Source organism: Ovis canadensis, chromosome 6 (assembly GCF_042477335.2).
Source record: "Ovis canadensis isolate MfBH-ARS-UI-01 breed Bighorn chromosome 6, ARS-UI_OviCan_v2, whole genome shotgun sequence".
NCBI lineage: Eukaryota > Metazoa > Chordata > Mammalia > Artiodactyla > Bovidae > Ovis > Ovis canadensis.
The window spans coordinates 19,726,484-19,744,241 of NC_091250.1; the positions used below are offsets into that span (position 1 = coordinate 19,726,484).

At 39.0% G+C, this 17,758-nt stretch overlaps 1 protein-coding gene across 2 annotated transcripts in view; it reads left to right on the forward strand.

The window, feature by feature from the left end:
- Window positions 1-17,758, forward strand: part of TNIP3 (TNFAIP3 interacting protein 3) — a 121,231-nt gene that overhangs the window by 35,949 nt on the left and 67,524 nt on the right. The window lies entirely within an intron of this gene.

Sequence of the window (17,758 nt, forward strand, 5' to 3'; positions counted from 1 at the left end):
CTTGGCAAGAGGAGCACGGGTCCTCACCCCAGCCCTCCCAGGGCCTCCCAGGTGCCCTGAAACAGCCACCCATGCAGCTTCTGTCACTGAGCTGCCCTGCAAGGTACCTGCTGTATCACCTCAAAAGAATGAAGCAAGCTTCCTGTCTTATCTGAGGGTGGCAGAAGGATGTTTCCACTCCAGACGCTGTGACTTGGGTTGACGTGATCCATTCCTCTTCCCCAGCCACTGCAGCGTGGTACACAGAAGGAGTTCCAGTTCAGCGCAGGGGAATTTGGAAGATAAACATCAGTTCAGTTATTAGTGTAGTCTCACGTCTCTCAGCTTGTCATGGTTGAAATCTTCAATCAGTGGTTCCCAGTTGCCACTTCCTTTTCTAATCCATTGACCTTGACTTGTGGCCAGGGCACCTGGAGTCCTTGTTTCTCTTGCCCACTTACTTCTACCAGGCAGGGGTATTTCCAAGCTACACAGATAGCACGACTCCTTTCTTGTAGGCCCCATGCCTGACTTCTTTTCTTTTTCAGTGGAAACTGCTGTCGAAGTAACAATAAGCTTTATCTGTGTATCTTTGAGCTCAGTATCCTACCAATGTTACAAATATTTTATTAAACTTTTCCCGGCTTTTGTGTTCATCACTTACTGGGTCCTTAAGTTTGTGCCAATGTCTGTCTCCCTGATTGCGTCTCGGGTTTCCTTTTCTCTGGATTGCCTCTAGATTTTCTTCTCCTTTTTGGTTGTTTTGAATTTGAACTATCTCCTCTCCCTGGTCCTTGCACAGTGCTCTCAGCTGGGCCTGTTGTGTGGCATCTGGATTCCCTCAAGTTTTTTATTTGTTTTCCAGTTTCACTGAACTTTCTAATTTTTTTCCAACTTTTTCCAACTTGTATCTCTAGCCATCACAGAAGATCTACACCCTTTTCAAAAGACCTCTTTAAAAATGTTACATGTTAGAGATAATCTCTTAGTATACTCCATAATTCTTTTTTTTTTTTTTTCATTTCAATACCTCAGATGTGTAAGAGTTCTTTTATGAGGAAAAACTCTAGGATCACAGAGCTGATGTCACTTTTGAGAGGATGGGTTCTTCTCATAACATATTCCATGATTTTGTTAACACTCTCTCTGGACCTGCTCATATTTTTTAAGCAGATATGATGGTAGTGGTTTAGTCACTAAGTCGTGTCTGACTCTTTCGAGCCCATGGACTGCAGCCCACCAGAGCCCTCTGTCCATGGGATTTTCCAGGCCAGAATCCTGGAGTGGGTCGCCATTTCCTTCTCCAGGGGATCCTCCAAATCCAGGGATCCAACCTCAGTCTCCTTCACTGCAAGAAGATTCTTTACCAACTGAGGCACCAGGGAAACCCTAAAAACTCACATTTTTTAAGCAGGTATACTGGACTCTTGATAATCTTAAGGCAATTAATCTTCTTGATCAGCATATTTGGCCCTCACTGGGTCTTCTAAGCCATCTTTATTAATGAACTTAACAGCAAATTCTCTACAGTTTGTTTGGAGGCAGGAAAAGTTGCTATTTTAAAGAAATCCTAGAATGTAAGCTCCACAAGTGTGGGCATTTTTTTTTTCTCTTCTGCTCCTTTATATCCTGTGCCAACCACTAGAAAGAATTGAATGGATAAATGATAAAATTGGGTCATTTTTTATTTCACTTTTTTACCTCTGTAGAACTGTGAGGATGATTTCATAGGCAAAAAATCTTCAGTGCTTTTGATGCCATGTAAACCTCTTTGTAACTAAAAATTTAGGCCACAGATATCACATTCTCAGGGCTTCCCTGGAGGCTCAGATGGTAAAGAATCTTTCTGTAATGCAGGAGACCCAGGTTGTATCCCTGGGTTGGGAGATACCCTGGAGAAGGGAATGCTTACCCACTTCAGTATTCTTGCCTGGAAAATTCCATGGACAGAGGAGCCTGGTGGGCTACAGTCCGTGGGGTCACAAAGATTTGGACATGACTGAGCAACTAACACACACACACATCAAATTCCTATGTTTTGGGTTATAGTTTCTCTGAATGTGATTCTCTACAATGAAGGTGATACACTACTTTTCAGCCTATCCCCTTAAATCTACGTATCTTTCCCCATAGTCCGTTCCTTTCGTTTTAGCATTTTGGTTTGAAAAGGCTCCTGTACTGTCATTGTTATCGTTAATCTTTTCTTTCCCGTAGTTTACAGGAAAACCAAAATGAAATCTTTCCTAGCCCAGATCCTAAGAGGAACCAGATCCCTATGCTCACCCAGAATGTCTATAATCTTACATCCTGTAGTTCCATTCTAGAATCTATTTTTTAAAAAATGACAAAACATTTTTACATGTACTCAATTTTTTAAATTGCCTTTGCATATAATCTTAATGAAGAGATTATATGTGTGTATTTAATCAATCAAGCAAGATCTGTCCTTAGAGAAACTTTTCTTTCCACAGCTTGTAACTTTCATGTTATTAAAACTGTATTATAAATTATACTACTCACTGACAGGTCTTTGAAATTCTTATTAATTAAAAGAGTATTAGCAATCCTTGCGTCTCTGGTGGCTAACGTATATTGAGGGAAAATCCTAAATTTGTGCCATATTCCTTCAGAATTCTTGGGTGAGTCCCACTATCATAACTAGGCTTAAAGTAGATCCTATGTGTACTTAAGCTTGGACCTAGATGTTAAGGAAGACTCAAAATCTTTAACAGTTAAGTCAAAAATCAAGTTTCTTAACTCTGAACAGCCATCTACTTGATGAGTACAACTTTTACTTTTATCACCCATCGGTACAATGTCCTGATAGCCTCACTGCTTTCTGTTTTTTTCCCAGTCTTTGATGTCCTTTAAATCCATAGTATTTTATTAAAGTTCATTAAACCTAATACTTTGAGCCAAGTCTGTTCATGTTTGTTCTTGAATGTTTTACACTGGATTTCTATTCTACTCATGGATCTCTTACTAAAGGAAAGGCCTTTAATATTCTGACTAGAAAAAATAAAGTACTTTATATACCCCTAGTCCCAATTTACAAAAATATATATATGCATATAAAGGAAAAGGGTAAATTTACCAAGATTTTATCCTAAATTTTCTATATTAAAGCTGTTAGTATTATAATAATTATAAAAAATACTTATTACAGAAAAATTTCCTAGATATGCATACTTATATTTGATATGAATGAATATTTAAGCAATTATTAATTACTAATTTTAATACTATTAATTATTAATTTTTCCATCTTCAGAACTAAATACTGGCTATTTATAATCCCATTTTTAAAAATTAAGTCTGACCAATGCTTTGGTTTTTCAAATTTCAGTGGCATTCTAAATTTAATTGTGTTATGATCTCCATTACACTGTCAAGCAAACACAATTACTTCCTGAGCTGGTTCCTAATTTTTAGCTTTTAAAAACTGAACATTGTTCATGGTCCTTTTTCTCTTACTTTTTACAAAAGTCCTTATTAAAGAAAAAAGAAGTACTTATTAAAAAGATCTGTCTCTTCCAGTCTTAGAACAGTTGATATGTTCTAATTCTTTACTTGTGGCAATCTACACAAAAGCTCTGCTCAAAGAAATGCAATGAGAAGAACCTTCCTTGAGCAAGTTACCTCTTCTCTGTGAACCTGTTTTCTCACCTGAAAGACAGCAGCAGCAGTTCCTAACTCAAGGAGGCTTTCTATGAGGTGAATGGAATCAAGCACCTGCCGTGCTTAGCCCAGCGCCGGGCTCAGCAGATACTGCCATCACTGTCGGGGACTGCGTGCTTGTGCAGATTTCGACAAGTCAGCTGAGCAAGAGTGAATGTCATTTTTTAGTAGCATGCCACTGTTCCCATCTATTCTGTCATCACTCCTAAGAACAATGTCACCTCACCCACCTGCTGGTCTTATTTTCACTAAAAAATGCTACCTGGCCTTTAGAGATGATTTTTCACTTGATCTTGGAAATGCCAGTTAGATGTGAGATTTGCCTCTTCTGTCAGATATTCCAGCCTACCCAGTTTTAGGAATTCCTCCTCTGGTTTTTGTATGGTTGCATTTATACAAGCACCTGAGTTATTTTTATGTCAACCTTGTAAAGACTTTTGAAGAACAAAAAACAATTTTATACCAAATAACTGTTTCACTTTACTGGTTTCTCACATTATCATGACCCTTGATAATTTCCGCTGAATACAGTGGTTTGATGTTTTGTAACAAAGAGAAGCCCGTGTTTCTTTTTCCCATTTCACTCAAGGATAAATGATCCATTCTCTATAATCAAAAATAGACAAGGTCAACACTAGTATTATTTTATAGGTTTTGTATCTAAAAATAATTCTGTGATAAAAATCCATTTTAAATCCCTGTGATATTCTTCAATGCTCAAAGTCATATCATTGTGTTTTAAAAAGGTAGTTAATAAAAGAATAAAAATCTTTTATGCACATTTCTTTCTTTTGGAATCTCATTCAAAATCATGAGGTCATAGGCTTTTGAAAGTTAATGGACTTTACTACATAAAGAAATTTTAAAGAAATAATTGTTGACCTAAATGAGAAGAAAAGCCTTTCTGAGTTTGAGTTTTTGTTCTATTGTGCATAGTACGCGTGCATGTTCAGTCATGTCCAACTCTTTGCAGCCAATGAACTGTAGCCCACCAGGCTCCTCTGTCCGTGGGATTTCCCAGGCAAGAATACTGGAGGAGGTTGGCATTTCCTCTTCTAGGGGATCTCCCCAACCCAGGGGCTGAACTGCATCCCCTGCACTGGCAGGCGAATTCTTTATCACTGAGTCACCTGGTCATCAATTTTGGCACTAACCTACATCTCCAAAAATAGTCTTCTACAATCTGAGTATTGGAACAATTTTCAATAAGTTTACTATGAGAAGTCCACAGGGATATGAAATGTCAGATATTACAGAGTAAAGATGAAGACATTCAAGATTTGGGGGTTCTGTTAGTTTACACTGTGTATTTTCCTAACTGGGCTTTAAATATTATGGTGAAAATAGCTCATTTAATTTTTGGAATCCTTGGGCTAGAAGAGAATATCAAAATCATTTGATTCACACAAAATCTTTTCCACATTCTTTTAGGAAAGCAAAGCAAAACATTAAATCATCTTTGCTCTGTTCTGGTTCGCACTAATTTCACAAATCTCAGAGATTTATTGGCCTGTGTCTTAGTTTCTGTACCATAATGAAAGGCTAATTTCATTTTCATAAGATGATTTCTATATTGAATATAAGATAATGTGTCAAATCAGATTTTTTTAGGTTTAATATTTATGTATTTTTACTTTAATTTCAAACTCTCAAGAATTTCTAAGTATAAAAACATTTTATATTTTTATTGAATTACTCAGAAATAAATTACTACTAGACTGTTCAGTGTGCATCTCCTACAACCAAGGACATTCTCCCATGTAAGTGCAAGAAAGAAAAAACTGTCTTTACCCTCTCAGGGTCAGTGTCAGGGGGCCTACTGATTTAGCTGACAAAGACTGATTAACGGAATAAGAGGAATATACACATTAATATTTTTATTTGCATGGGAGTTCACAGAAAAGAAATGAAATTCAAAGAAACAGACTCAGGAAGTTTTGTACCCTTCTTAGCAAATAACATAAGGTTTGGCTTCAGAGGGCAATAAATTGTAGGGCAGTAATTAGGAGATGAATGGAGTGTTTTATATAAGGTTTATTTATGCAGGCTCATTGTGCCTGCTGGCGCTTCATCTCCAGAGATGAGCTGTTTTTCTCATCCTGGTACAGAAAAAGGACCAAATTTATGCTACCTTCACAAAAGGAAATTGATACCCTGCTTTCAGGGAGATCATAACAATCCTCGTATCAAAGTAGCATCTTTTTAGGGTGGTATATTCTGATCCCCTTCACATCAAAATCAGAAAATGAACACTGCTAAAATACTACCATCTAATACTCGGTCATCCAATTTTTTGCCAATTATTCTGTTCATGTCCTTCCTAGAAAAAAGGATAGAACCCAGGATCAGAGACTGCATGTAGTCTTTCATGATTTTTAGCCTCTTTCAATCTGGAACAGCTCCCCAGTCTTTGCTTAATTTTCTTGACCTGACAGTTGACACATTTTTAGCAGAAATACCACAATGTGAAGTTGTGTTTCTGAAGGCATCTTATCAGATGTCTGGATTTTTCTCACTACAGGTGATTTTAAACTTGATCACTTCATTAAAGTGGAATCTGCCAAGATTCTCCAGTGTAAAGTTATTCCTCAGTATTTCTTTTAGTATTCACTAAGTACTGGGGGAGGGAGATCCTGTGAAATTATGTAAAGATCCCATTCCTCATCAAAAATTCAGGCACGAGTTTTAGCATCCATTGAGACTTCTATTTCAATTATACTGTGCTGGCTGCCAAATAGTGATTTTCTAATACCATGATTTCTTCTGCATTTATTAGTCACTATTCTAATGTAAAGAAAAGATTTCTTCTGTCCCTAGTTAGGTCTATTTCTAAATGTTTATCAGTATACATTAACCAATCCTATTTTATTTAATGAGTTACAATACATTTTATTATCGCTCACTTTGATGCTGGAATTGTCCCATATCTAACCAGTTCTGTAATATTTCCTAATTCTGGCACAAAAAGAAATTCTAGGCTCATCATTTTCACCTGCATATAAACACTGTGGAAGAAAGAAAGAAATACAGGAAGGAAGGAAGGAATACAGATCTTTGCAATCTTTAACAAAATTTATGTACCACTATAGGAGGAAAGCTATTTGGCGTAAGTCTATTATATAAATGTTAAACAATGACTGCAAAGTTTAAAAACATATTTAAAAAATAATTAAAATTATTTTTAAATTTTAAATTCAGTAAAAAAAAAAAAAGGAAGCAAATTACAGTGTGCACACCACACATTTCTCTCTCCTGAACTCAAAATTCAAAGTCCATATCAACAGAAAATGTGGGCAACATCAGAAAACTATAGTTTCTACCTGAACTGAATGCAGACTGCCCTCTAGAGGCACCATTTAATCAATACAGTCCAATGTTGCCAGCTGCAAGCGAACCTATTTGTATCTCGGTGTCAAGGTTTCAGAAGCAGTTCTCTTTAAATATGTAGGCTTTACTCTACACATGAGCTTCCCTGGTGGCTCAGTGGTAAAAAACTCACCTGCCAATACAGGAGATGTGGATTTAATCCGTGTGTCGGGAAGATCCCCTGGAGAAGGAAATGGCAACCCACTCCAGGAATCTTGCCTGGGAAATCTCATGAACAGAGGACCCTGGCAGACTGGAATTCATAGAGTCGCAAAGGAATCAGACACAACTTAGCCACTAAACAACTGTACACATACTAATAACTCATCACGATTTCCATGTATTGTGTGCCACCTCTAACAAAACTAATGCAAACAATCCAACAAAAAAAGTGGCTTCCATTTCATCAGCTAGACAAAAAAATGTGATCACAAGATAAGAATCAAACTGTCATATGCTAGTTTGTGACTTTTGTTAGCAAATTCAAAATCTCCCCAAAATTTCATGCAGGAGAAATGTCTCCATAATTTATTCCATTATTTCTTCACCATCTGTAGATGAATCCAGTGTGGGTTCAGCTTGGAAACTGCCTCACTGGGAGGTCTTCACTTGGCTCTGAACCTTCATATGTGCTGCTGCAAATTTCAAAACTGCTGGTGAATTAAAATCAAGAACTGTAGTCACATCTTGAAACTACAACACAGGTGTAAGAAATCCACATTTAAACCAATAGAGTTTAAATAAATATTACTTAATGAACAATCAAATAGAAAGGTAAACTATTTCTCTTATCATAAACATTTTATATAGCTCTCAAGAATATGGTGTCTAAATTATTCAATACTTCAGATATAGTTATTAGAAGTATCACTTTCTCACCTCCTTTGTAATAATTTAAAATAATTTGAATAAAATTTTTTGGCCAATGTCTATTCCTTAAGAAAAAAGTCATTTCAAATATTTGTCCCAATGAAATTCAACTTTAACAATATAGATTTAAGAGAATAATTTTAAGATCATATTGTTTTATTTGATGATATTTTTACCTAAATCCACACAGTCAATATTAAATAGCGATGAGATACTGAGAAAAATATTATGATTATTGGACATGACTTAAAATTTAGTCCTCCAATCCTCCTAGAGAATGTCATAACTTGGTATTATGTACAGGTCTGAGCAATACATTTTGATAAATTAAAGGAAAATTATAGTTGACACCAAAATGTGGTTATATTTATATGAATATAACCTGATCTAATTTTCTACTTTGCTTTTTTGATGTAGACACAATTATAAAATATATAATGTTCCTGCTGAAATGCTTATTTCCAAGAACAGTGTAGAGGAGGAAAATTTTTGTCTGGGCTCTGTAAGAAAAAACAGCTTAATAAGAGACAAGCTCACAGATTTTCTGTGACATGGGAACCCTCTTAGGAAATGAAGACCTGAAGAAGTGGCAAAATCTAAATACTTTTGTACTAAACTGATCAGAGAAAGACAATTGTGGAAAAGTAACTATAACATATGATGAGGCTAAAGGAAGATAAGAATTATTTTAATGAGGTCTGTTCATATGGATTCCTCTTCTTAATTTCCTATCCTTGATAATATAAATGCTTCTTTCTTCCTAGTATAGGGAGGGCATCTTTCATAAGCTAATTTTATCTCCTGTTTGCAGGAAGAAAGAGGGGAGATCAGAATGAATTTTTGTATCTGCTGTTTTTCAAGTATCTTTTGTTCAAAATAATCCTTCTGCTGAAGTGATATATTTTGGGGTGGCATATTCTGCCATTGTTCCACATTCACAATAAAATTTATAATTTTTCTCTGCATGTTCAATTTTGTTTTCAATAAATCAATATGAGCATATTTCCTCTGCAGACAATGTGCAAAAGCATTAACCACATGATACAAACGTTAGAGTAAGTGCCAAGGTTTTCTTGACATAAAAACAGGTTTAACTTATTTACAATGCTGGTTGAGAATTACGTTTCCTATCACCTGAATCTTTAAGAGTATTCACTTTTTATACTCTCTGCTTCTTCAAAAGAATAGAATTTTATGTAAATAAAAAACAACCTTGATGGTAGTATGCCATATTAAAACAACAATAATAACAGAAACACCAAGGAATCTACTCCTATTGAACCATAATATTCTCAAGCTATGTCCTTCCTATAGCCCTGTTAGAGGCTGTTATTTTGTGTATTTTCAACCCTGTAATAAATGGTAGCGTAGCAATGTTTGGATGACTTCTTTGCTCTTCTGCTGTCCCTATAGAGAAACTCACATCGTAACAAACTCTGATATTCCAATGTCAGGCTATCCAGCAGATCTAAGATCTAAAAACGAGGTCATTTCTCTTAAAAACACAGAGCTTGTTAGAAGAGGAGAGAATCATGCTTACTACTTGCTCTTAGACAGGATTTTATCCTTATTTATACTTCTCAAGCATCTACCTGACTGCAGGTTTGATTCCAGGGAATTGGGAAGGACCCCTCAACTCTGAAATCCCTCCAGGACCCTGCTTGCTGGGGGCTTCCCAGGTGGCACTGTGTGTATTAGTCACTCAGCCGTGCCCCACTCTGCAACCCCACAGACTGTAGCCCTCCAGACTCCTCTGTCCATGGGATTCTCCAGGCAAGAATACTGGAGTGGGCTGCTGTCTTCTCAACCCAGGGATTAAGCCAGAGTCTCCCTCTTTGCAGGTGCCTTTACCATCTGAGCCACCAGAGAAGCCAAAAAGAACCTGCCTGCCAGTGCAGGAGGTGTGAGACCCCGGTCGGGAAGATCCCCTGGAGAAGGGAACAGCAGCCCACTCCAGTGTTCTTGCCCGGAGCATCCCACGGACAGAGGAGCCTGGCGGGCTACAGTCCGCAGGGTGGGAGACAGCATGTTAGCACCCATGCACCCTGCTTGCTGATGCCCGAAGCTCTATGGCTTGCAGCAGGAAGGTCTCCTCTTACAGTCGTCTTAGCTGTTAGGACTTCCTCAGCTCCTTCTCCCACAGGCAGAAGTACTGAGATGAGGAGGGAAGAAATCACATGGACTCGGTGGAGAGAAGGCATCTAGAGAAACGATGAGCAACCTACCATGACGTTGTAGTCCAGGCATCCCACCTTCAGGATTCCCTGGTATCCTTGTTGACCTCAGTCCTCGTTGTTCCTGACTACTTGTTCTCTTGTCAAACATTTAATGATCATTGTGAGGCTCTGGAGGCGCAGCGATATCAGCAAGCTAAAGGCGTGCCTGCCTTCAGGGTTTCTAATCTAAAAGAGCAAACGCGCAATTAACATCAAGGGTAATTAGCAGCCTAATTAGCAAATGCAGGTTGCTATGGAAATACATAGTTGGAACGTTTTGTGTCACCCTCCCATACTTAAGGCGAGAACTGCACGATGGCTAACATTTAGCCAGAAAAAAATGCCAAGGCTTGCATGTATCACGGTATCTCTTATCGAAACAGTGTATATTCATCGATGCTGTATCCTGTCTCAGCCTGTCACTCTGCCCTTGTCAACGAGAACGTTTCACTAGCTCAGAGCAGTCCCAGTAAGGAGGCCAAACCTCATCGCTGCAGAATAGTTGTAAGAGGATGTGGTTTCTCCAGAACTGTGCTCACCTGTAACCTTTCGCGATCTGAACAGCACCTGCAGCCGCGCTTTATCTCTGGTCCAATCTGGCTCCCCTGCCCGCACGCTTCCCCAGAGCACCGCCGCGAGAGTTTTGGCAGAGGGCTGTGGCATCAGCTCAGCGACTTGGCACATCACAAAAGCAGCGGTGCAATAGACAGGTATGCAGGCTGAGGGCAGTCACAGAGTTCACGTGTATAAGCAATATTGCCATTCTCTAGGCTCTCTTTTCAGACATGCAAAGACCACATTTAGACACTTGTTAAAATTATTAAGCTACATAGCCTTGGGTTAAACTCTTGAAGTATTCATTCTTGCCCAAGGACAGTGCTACTCTGAAAATTTTGTGAGCAGAGTTTTCTCTTCTATTACCTCCTTAAGCCACAACTGTTAGAGCTCGCAATTACTAAAATAATTCAGATACCATGCCTTATGGATCTAAAACACATTTACACAGAGTAATTTCTTTATTGAGTAATTTCTTTCTCCCACCAATAGCCAGGAGCACACTCAGACTACTAATTACAGTAACAAAAAGTAAAACCTAAAAGTCATTGCTTGATTGTAGTATTTCAGACAACACTGCTCATTCTGTGTCTCCAGAGGTTGCAGTCCTGGTCTTTGAACATCTGGAAACTTTTCCATTATAGAAGAACATGCTATTGATTTATCCTTGTCTTATATTTGAAAATACGCTTTGTTCTCCAGAATCTTCCCTAAAAAGACTTGGCTTATGATTTAAGATCAAAGCATAGCATGCAACCTTGGTGGCAGGCTGGGAGGAGATGTGGACATTTGAGGGAAAAAGAACACTAGTGTCCTTAATTCTTGCCTTGGTGTTGCTATCTGCCACTTGACCCCTCTGAGTCTCATTTCTCTGTCTTCCAAATGCAAGAGAGAAATTAAGTGATCTTTGGGTTATTCCCAAGATTGTGGCTTCTGTTTTCTCTGTTGAGTGTAATTGTTTTCCTTAGGAGTTTATACTTCTTGCGTGTACTAATGAGGCAACTATAGCATGCAACCATAAAAACCAAGTCTGGGGCTTTGGGCTTGTGTGCCCACCAGCAGTCACTTTTGGTGACTCGACATTCCATGGTTTAAAGTATAGACATCCAGCGCTGCTAATGTACAAGGCACAAAGAGTTAAAACCACAACTCTTCTACAAATACATAATGAACATATGTCCACAGTTTTAATTCAGCCCATTGATGAGGTTTCCATTCAAAGAACATTTGAAGAGTTGGGTATTTACAGGCAATTTAATAAAGGAATGTTAGAGTAAGATACTAGACTAGATACAAAAATGGTAATGCCCTAAGAGGCAGTAAGCCATAAACTTGAGATTCTTTTCTACCAGAGAGGATTCTACAAACTAACAATGTCTTGACTGTAATCAAATAGTAGAATTTAAATAATTAAGTAATCTTTGAATGAGCCTATTAAACAATGGCATAAAAAGACTTTATCGGATAATTTTTTGGGGAGATGTTTGCACTGAAGACCCTTGAATGTGTAATAAAAGTCTGAGGGCTCCAAATATACTTTCTCTGATACACCTCTTTCTGATTCCTCCAATTGCTGGGTTACTGGGCAGATTGTTAACTCTCAATGGTAGTCTAGAGGAAAAACAGTTCAGAAATCATGCATAAATTAGGGAAAACTATTTGTAAAATAAGCTTCATAGTCACATTGGCCTAACCTACTATCCTATTGGTAAAAAATAATTCATATTAATATCATTTCTATTAACTTTCTAGGCTGATTTATTCTTTGAATGACAGCTAAGAAGGAGCAATAGTGGCACAGGAAGTTTATATCCATATAAGTTTAAAGCAAGCAATGAGTAAGCAAAGGGTCTAACAGGGATTTACTAGACTTCTTTGTCACCATCAACTTGGAAAACTCTTAGCCCAAGAATACTGCCTCTATAATTCTCTGTTCACTTGAAATGTCACAAGGAGGCCACCTCAAATAAAGATTTACTTAATAGTATTTAATTCAAAGAGTCATTTTTTAAATTTTTCATAGTTTTTCCATGGTAAAAAAAAATACATTTTTTAAATCAAAGTGTACTCTTAGACAAAGAAAGCCACAGTAAGATTTGAATTTAAGGTGGCCGCTCATGGTGATAACTTAAAATGGGTCAGTGATTATTACCTTTTTCAGTTCAGTTCAGTTCAGTCACTCAGTAGTGTCTGACTCTGCGACCCCATGAACTGCAGCATGCCAGGCCTCCCTGTCCATCACCAACTCCCGGAGTTCGCCCAAACCCATGTCCATTGAGTCAGTGATGCCATCCAACCATCTCATCCTCTGTTGTCCCCTTCTCCCCCTGCCCTCAATCTTTCCCAGCATCAGGGGCCTTTCAAATGAGTCACTTCTTCACATCAGGTGGCCAAAGTATTGGAGTTTCAGCTTCAACATCAGTCCCTCCAATGAACACCCAGGACTGATCTCCTTTAGGATGGACTGGCTGGATCTCCTTGCAGTCCAAGGGACTCTCAAGAGTCTTCTCCAACACCACAGTTCAAAAGCACCAATTCTTCGGCGCTCAGCTTTCTTTATAGTCCAACTCTCACATCCATACATGACCACTGGAAAAACCATAGCCTTGACTAGATGGACCTTTGTTGACAAAGTGATGTCTCTGCTTTTTAATATGATGTCTAGGTTGGTCGTAAGTTTTCTTTCAAGGAACAAGTGTCTTTTAATTTCATGGCTGTAGTCACTATCTGCAGTGATTTTGGAGCCCAAAAAAGTAAAGGCTCTCTCTGTTTCCACTGTTTCCCCAACTATTTGCCATGAAGTGATGGGACTGGATGCCATGATCTTAGTTTTATGAATGTTGAGCTTTAAGCCAACTTTTTCACTCTCCTCTTTCATGTTCATCAAGATGTTCTTTGGTTCTTCACTTTCTGCCTTAAGAGTGATATTATCTGCATATCAAACATTATTTATATTTCTCCCCGCAATCTTGATTCCAGCTTGTGTTTCCTCCAGCCCAGCATTTCTCATGATGTACTCTGCATGTAAATTAAATAAGCAGGGTGATCATATACAGCCTTGACGTACTCCTTTGCCTATTTGAAACCAGTCTGTTGTTCCATGTCCAGTTCTAACTGTTGCTTCTTGACCTAAATACAGATTTCTCAGGAAGCAAGTCAGGTGGTCTGGTATCCCTGTTTCTTGAAGAAATTTCCACAATTTATTGTGATCTACACAATCAAAGGCTTTGGCATAGTCAATAAAGCAGAAATACATGTTTTTCTGGAACTCTCTTGCTTTTTCCATGATCCAGTGGATGTTGGCAATTTGATCTCTGGTTCCTCTGCCTTTTCTAAAACCAGCTTGAACATCAGGGAGTTCACGGTTCACATATTGCTGATGCCTGGCTTGGAGAATTTTGAGCATTACTTTACTAGCGTGTGAGATGAGTGCAATTGTGCAGTAGTTTGAGCATTCTTTGACCTTTTTAGGAAGGTCAAAAAGATTTTGACCCTCTCTTCAGAAATATACATTGAACATATAACAGATATAATATACTTTTGTACTTAATTTGACTTGGAGTGACTCATAGACCCCCTGCATCTCATCTCATCCTGATCTATAATTCCCAACTGAGAAAAACAAGGAGCCACCTAAAAGGCCATCGGTGAAGCAAGTGGTCTTCATAGCTTGTCTCCCAAGCCTCTCTTGATATCTGACTCTGTAAGTCAGCTAACTTTCAGTGTGGGCAATGATAGGTTGTTTTCTTTGGAACTGAAGCAGAAATGCCCCTCACAGTGGAAAACCTGAGCCCAATTATTTGGGAATAACACAGTCCTCTATAGTCCTGCTGTAGTGACAATTCACTAGCAACTCAAAAGTAGATTAAAAAGTCATAGGTCTCAGAACACATTCTTATCCTGCCCCTTATAAGTCAAGTGACCTTAAGAAAAGGTATTTAACTTCACTAAGGCTCAAGTTTAATTGAAAAATCAGGATGATTAGGGGTAGGGCCCTGAGCAAAGACATCTGGAGCCTGACCTAATCAGCTAAGTATTACAGAATCAATGAACAGATCCCGGTGAGGATAATACATACCCAGTGAAACTAATGCGAGGGTTTGAAGGCTTTGTTCTGTTTGTGTTTAAAAGTTCGGTAGCGTGATTTTCTTTTCACTCTACTCCAAACCTTGGGTCATAATGTCATATTAAGACTATAATTTTGTTGCATGCAATTATTTAGTGATCTATAGAGGAAAGCCTTCCCTAGCAGCTTAGATGGTAAAGCATCTGCCTGCAATGCAGGAGACCTGGCTTCAATCCCTGGGTGGGGAAGATCCCCTGGAGAAGGAAATGGCAACCCACTCCAGTACTCTTGCCTGGAGAACTGCATGGACAGAGGAGCCTGGAGGGTCACAGTTCATGGGGTTGCAAAGAATCGGACACGGCTGAGCGACAAAACATGCACCTGCATAGAGGAAAGCAGAGTTTTAAAGCCTCTGCTAATGCTTCCTTTGTGTCCCAACTTTATCAGTTCTTTGAGGTTCAGTTCAGTTCAGTTCAGTCGCTCAGTCGTGTCCAACTCTTTGCGACCCCATGAATTGCAGCACACCAGGCCTCCCCATCCATCACCAACTCCCGGAGTTCACTCAGACTCATGTCCATCAAGTCGGTGATGCCATCCAGCCATCTCATCCTCTGTCTTCCCCTTCTCCTCCTGCCCCCAATCCCTCCCAGCATCAGAGTCTTTTCCAATCAGTCAACTCTTCACATGAGGTGGCCAAAGTATTGGAGTTTCAGCTTTAGCATCATTCCCTCCAAAGAATACCCAGGACCGATCTCCTTCAGAATGGACTGGTTGAATCTCCTTGCAGTCCAAGGGACTCTCAAGAGTCTTCTCCAACACCACAGTTTAAAAGCATCAATTCTTCAGTGCTAAGCTTTCTTCACAGTCCAACTCTCACATCCATACATGACCACAGGAAAAACCATGGCCTTGACTAGACGGACCTTTGATGGCAAAGTAATGTCTCTGCTTTTGAATATGCTATCTAGGTTGGTCATAACTTTTCTTCCAAGGAGTAGGCATCTTTTAATTTCATGGCTGCAATCACCATCTGCAGTGATTTTGGAGCCCCCAAAATAAAGTCTGGCACTGTTTCCACTGTTTCCCCATCTATTTCCCATGAAGTGATGGGACCAGATGCCGTGATCTTCGTTTTCTGAATGTTGAGCTTTAAGCCAACTTTTTCACTTTCATCAAGAGGCTCTTTAGTTCCTGTTCACTTTCTGCCATAAGGGTGGTGTCATCTGCATATCTGAGGTTACTGAGGTTATTTGCATAAATTTTAAATAAGCGTCTAATTTACTGTTAGATTTGAGTTAATGTTTTGAATTAAACTTCATCGATATTTATTCAACAACAAATATTTATGGAGAGAGGTCATACTATGTGCCAAGAAACAGGGCAACGAATAAAAGCAGACAAATGCCCTTCTTTCATGGGACATATATTAAGCCTGTATGGGGGCTGGGGAGAACAGTAAGCATATAAGAAATCAAGATCATAAAAAATTCTAAGGAGAAAATTAGAATTAAAGGCCAGTAGTGATGGGTATGAGAAAGCCATTTTAAATAAGTTCATCAGCAAAGGTTTTCTTAATAAAGTAACAATTGAGACAGACTCTGAAGGACATGGGGGAAGCAAGACACGTGGAAGAAAGTGAAAACACCAAGCTCCTGTGTGAGAAGCACACTGGTGTGTTCTGTGATGGGCTAAGTGTGCCTGGAAAGGCAAGGCGGAGGGGAGTGGGTGATACGAGCTCAGAAACAGAGCACAGGAGCTGGTCATTTGGGGCCTTGGAGGTCACAGAGGGTCGTATCAAAATGATCCCCTCTGGGGTTTGGGCTCAACAACATGTTTGTCACAAAGGAATGTAACACCAGAAAGTACTGTGACCTCTTGGCAGGCAAGTCTGGTTCAGAATAGGTCAGGAAAGCTGCCTCAGAGGCTTAATATTCAGTCTAGTCCGATTCCATTGGACTAATTAATTAATTGGTAATCGAATTAACCTGAAGGATTTGGGGCACTTATTAAAGGAATTTTGAGACTCTTCTCAGAGGACTGCAGGAAACGCTGGGCATAGGCTAACAAACTTGATACCATACATATATAAGCTTTGGGGCCATGAAGAGATTCCTGTACACCCAGTAGCTGCATATGGTGACATTGCCTGTGGGCCATGAGGCACAGATATTCCACAGCCTGAGGAAAGTATAAATAGAAATATGAGAGTCAGAGACACCAAAAGGCTAGCTTAAGAAAAGACAGATAATTCATTATAAAAGAAATGGGGTAATTAGCAGAATATAAGGGTAGGAAGGCAGCCATGCCTTAGGGTTGATTCAAGACTAGAAAATTGCGAAGGCTTTCCATCTCACAGCTCTGCATTTCCCTACCCAGCTGCTTCATTCTTAGCGCCCTCTGCACACAGAAGAGAATCTCACGGGCCAAGCTGGAATCGGTTATTTACTCTTGGTCCAATCAGCTGTAACCAAGGAAGTGAGGTCAAGTAGTATCAGCAAGCATGGCTGCCAGAGCCTCTGCCTGGGAGCCACTCTCAAAGAATGCAGAGGGTTGGACAGACAGCCCAAGTAACCTCTGCCACATCATGTGATTAGATCATCCCCCTATTTATTTTACTTGGAGACAACTTTGAGAAGTATTCCTGAAACAAATTCCTACCCCAATTCAAGGGGTTGTTTTCAGGAGATGAAAAATGAGGAGGAAGACAAAACAAATGTAAAGAAAAATAACATAATGAATACCTTTTTCTCTTGAATTATGTTTTTAATGAGAAGATTTCTCCATCATGTCAGCATGATACAATGGAAAGAAAAATGGACTAGAGTCAGAAAATCTGATTTAAATTTTTACATTATCAGTTAATACTCATGGGAATGTAAGCAATTCATTCTGGTTCTCAGATAAATGATGCAGGTTGGACTAGCTTCTTTTTAAGGTAACTTCCAGATACCCTTTGGCTCTGATATGATATTTCCATTTGGTGGCAAATAATCCTAGGGATTTGTTGTCAGTTCGTTGAAGACATAGA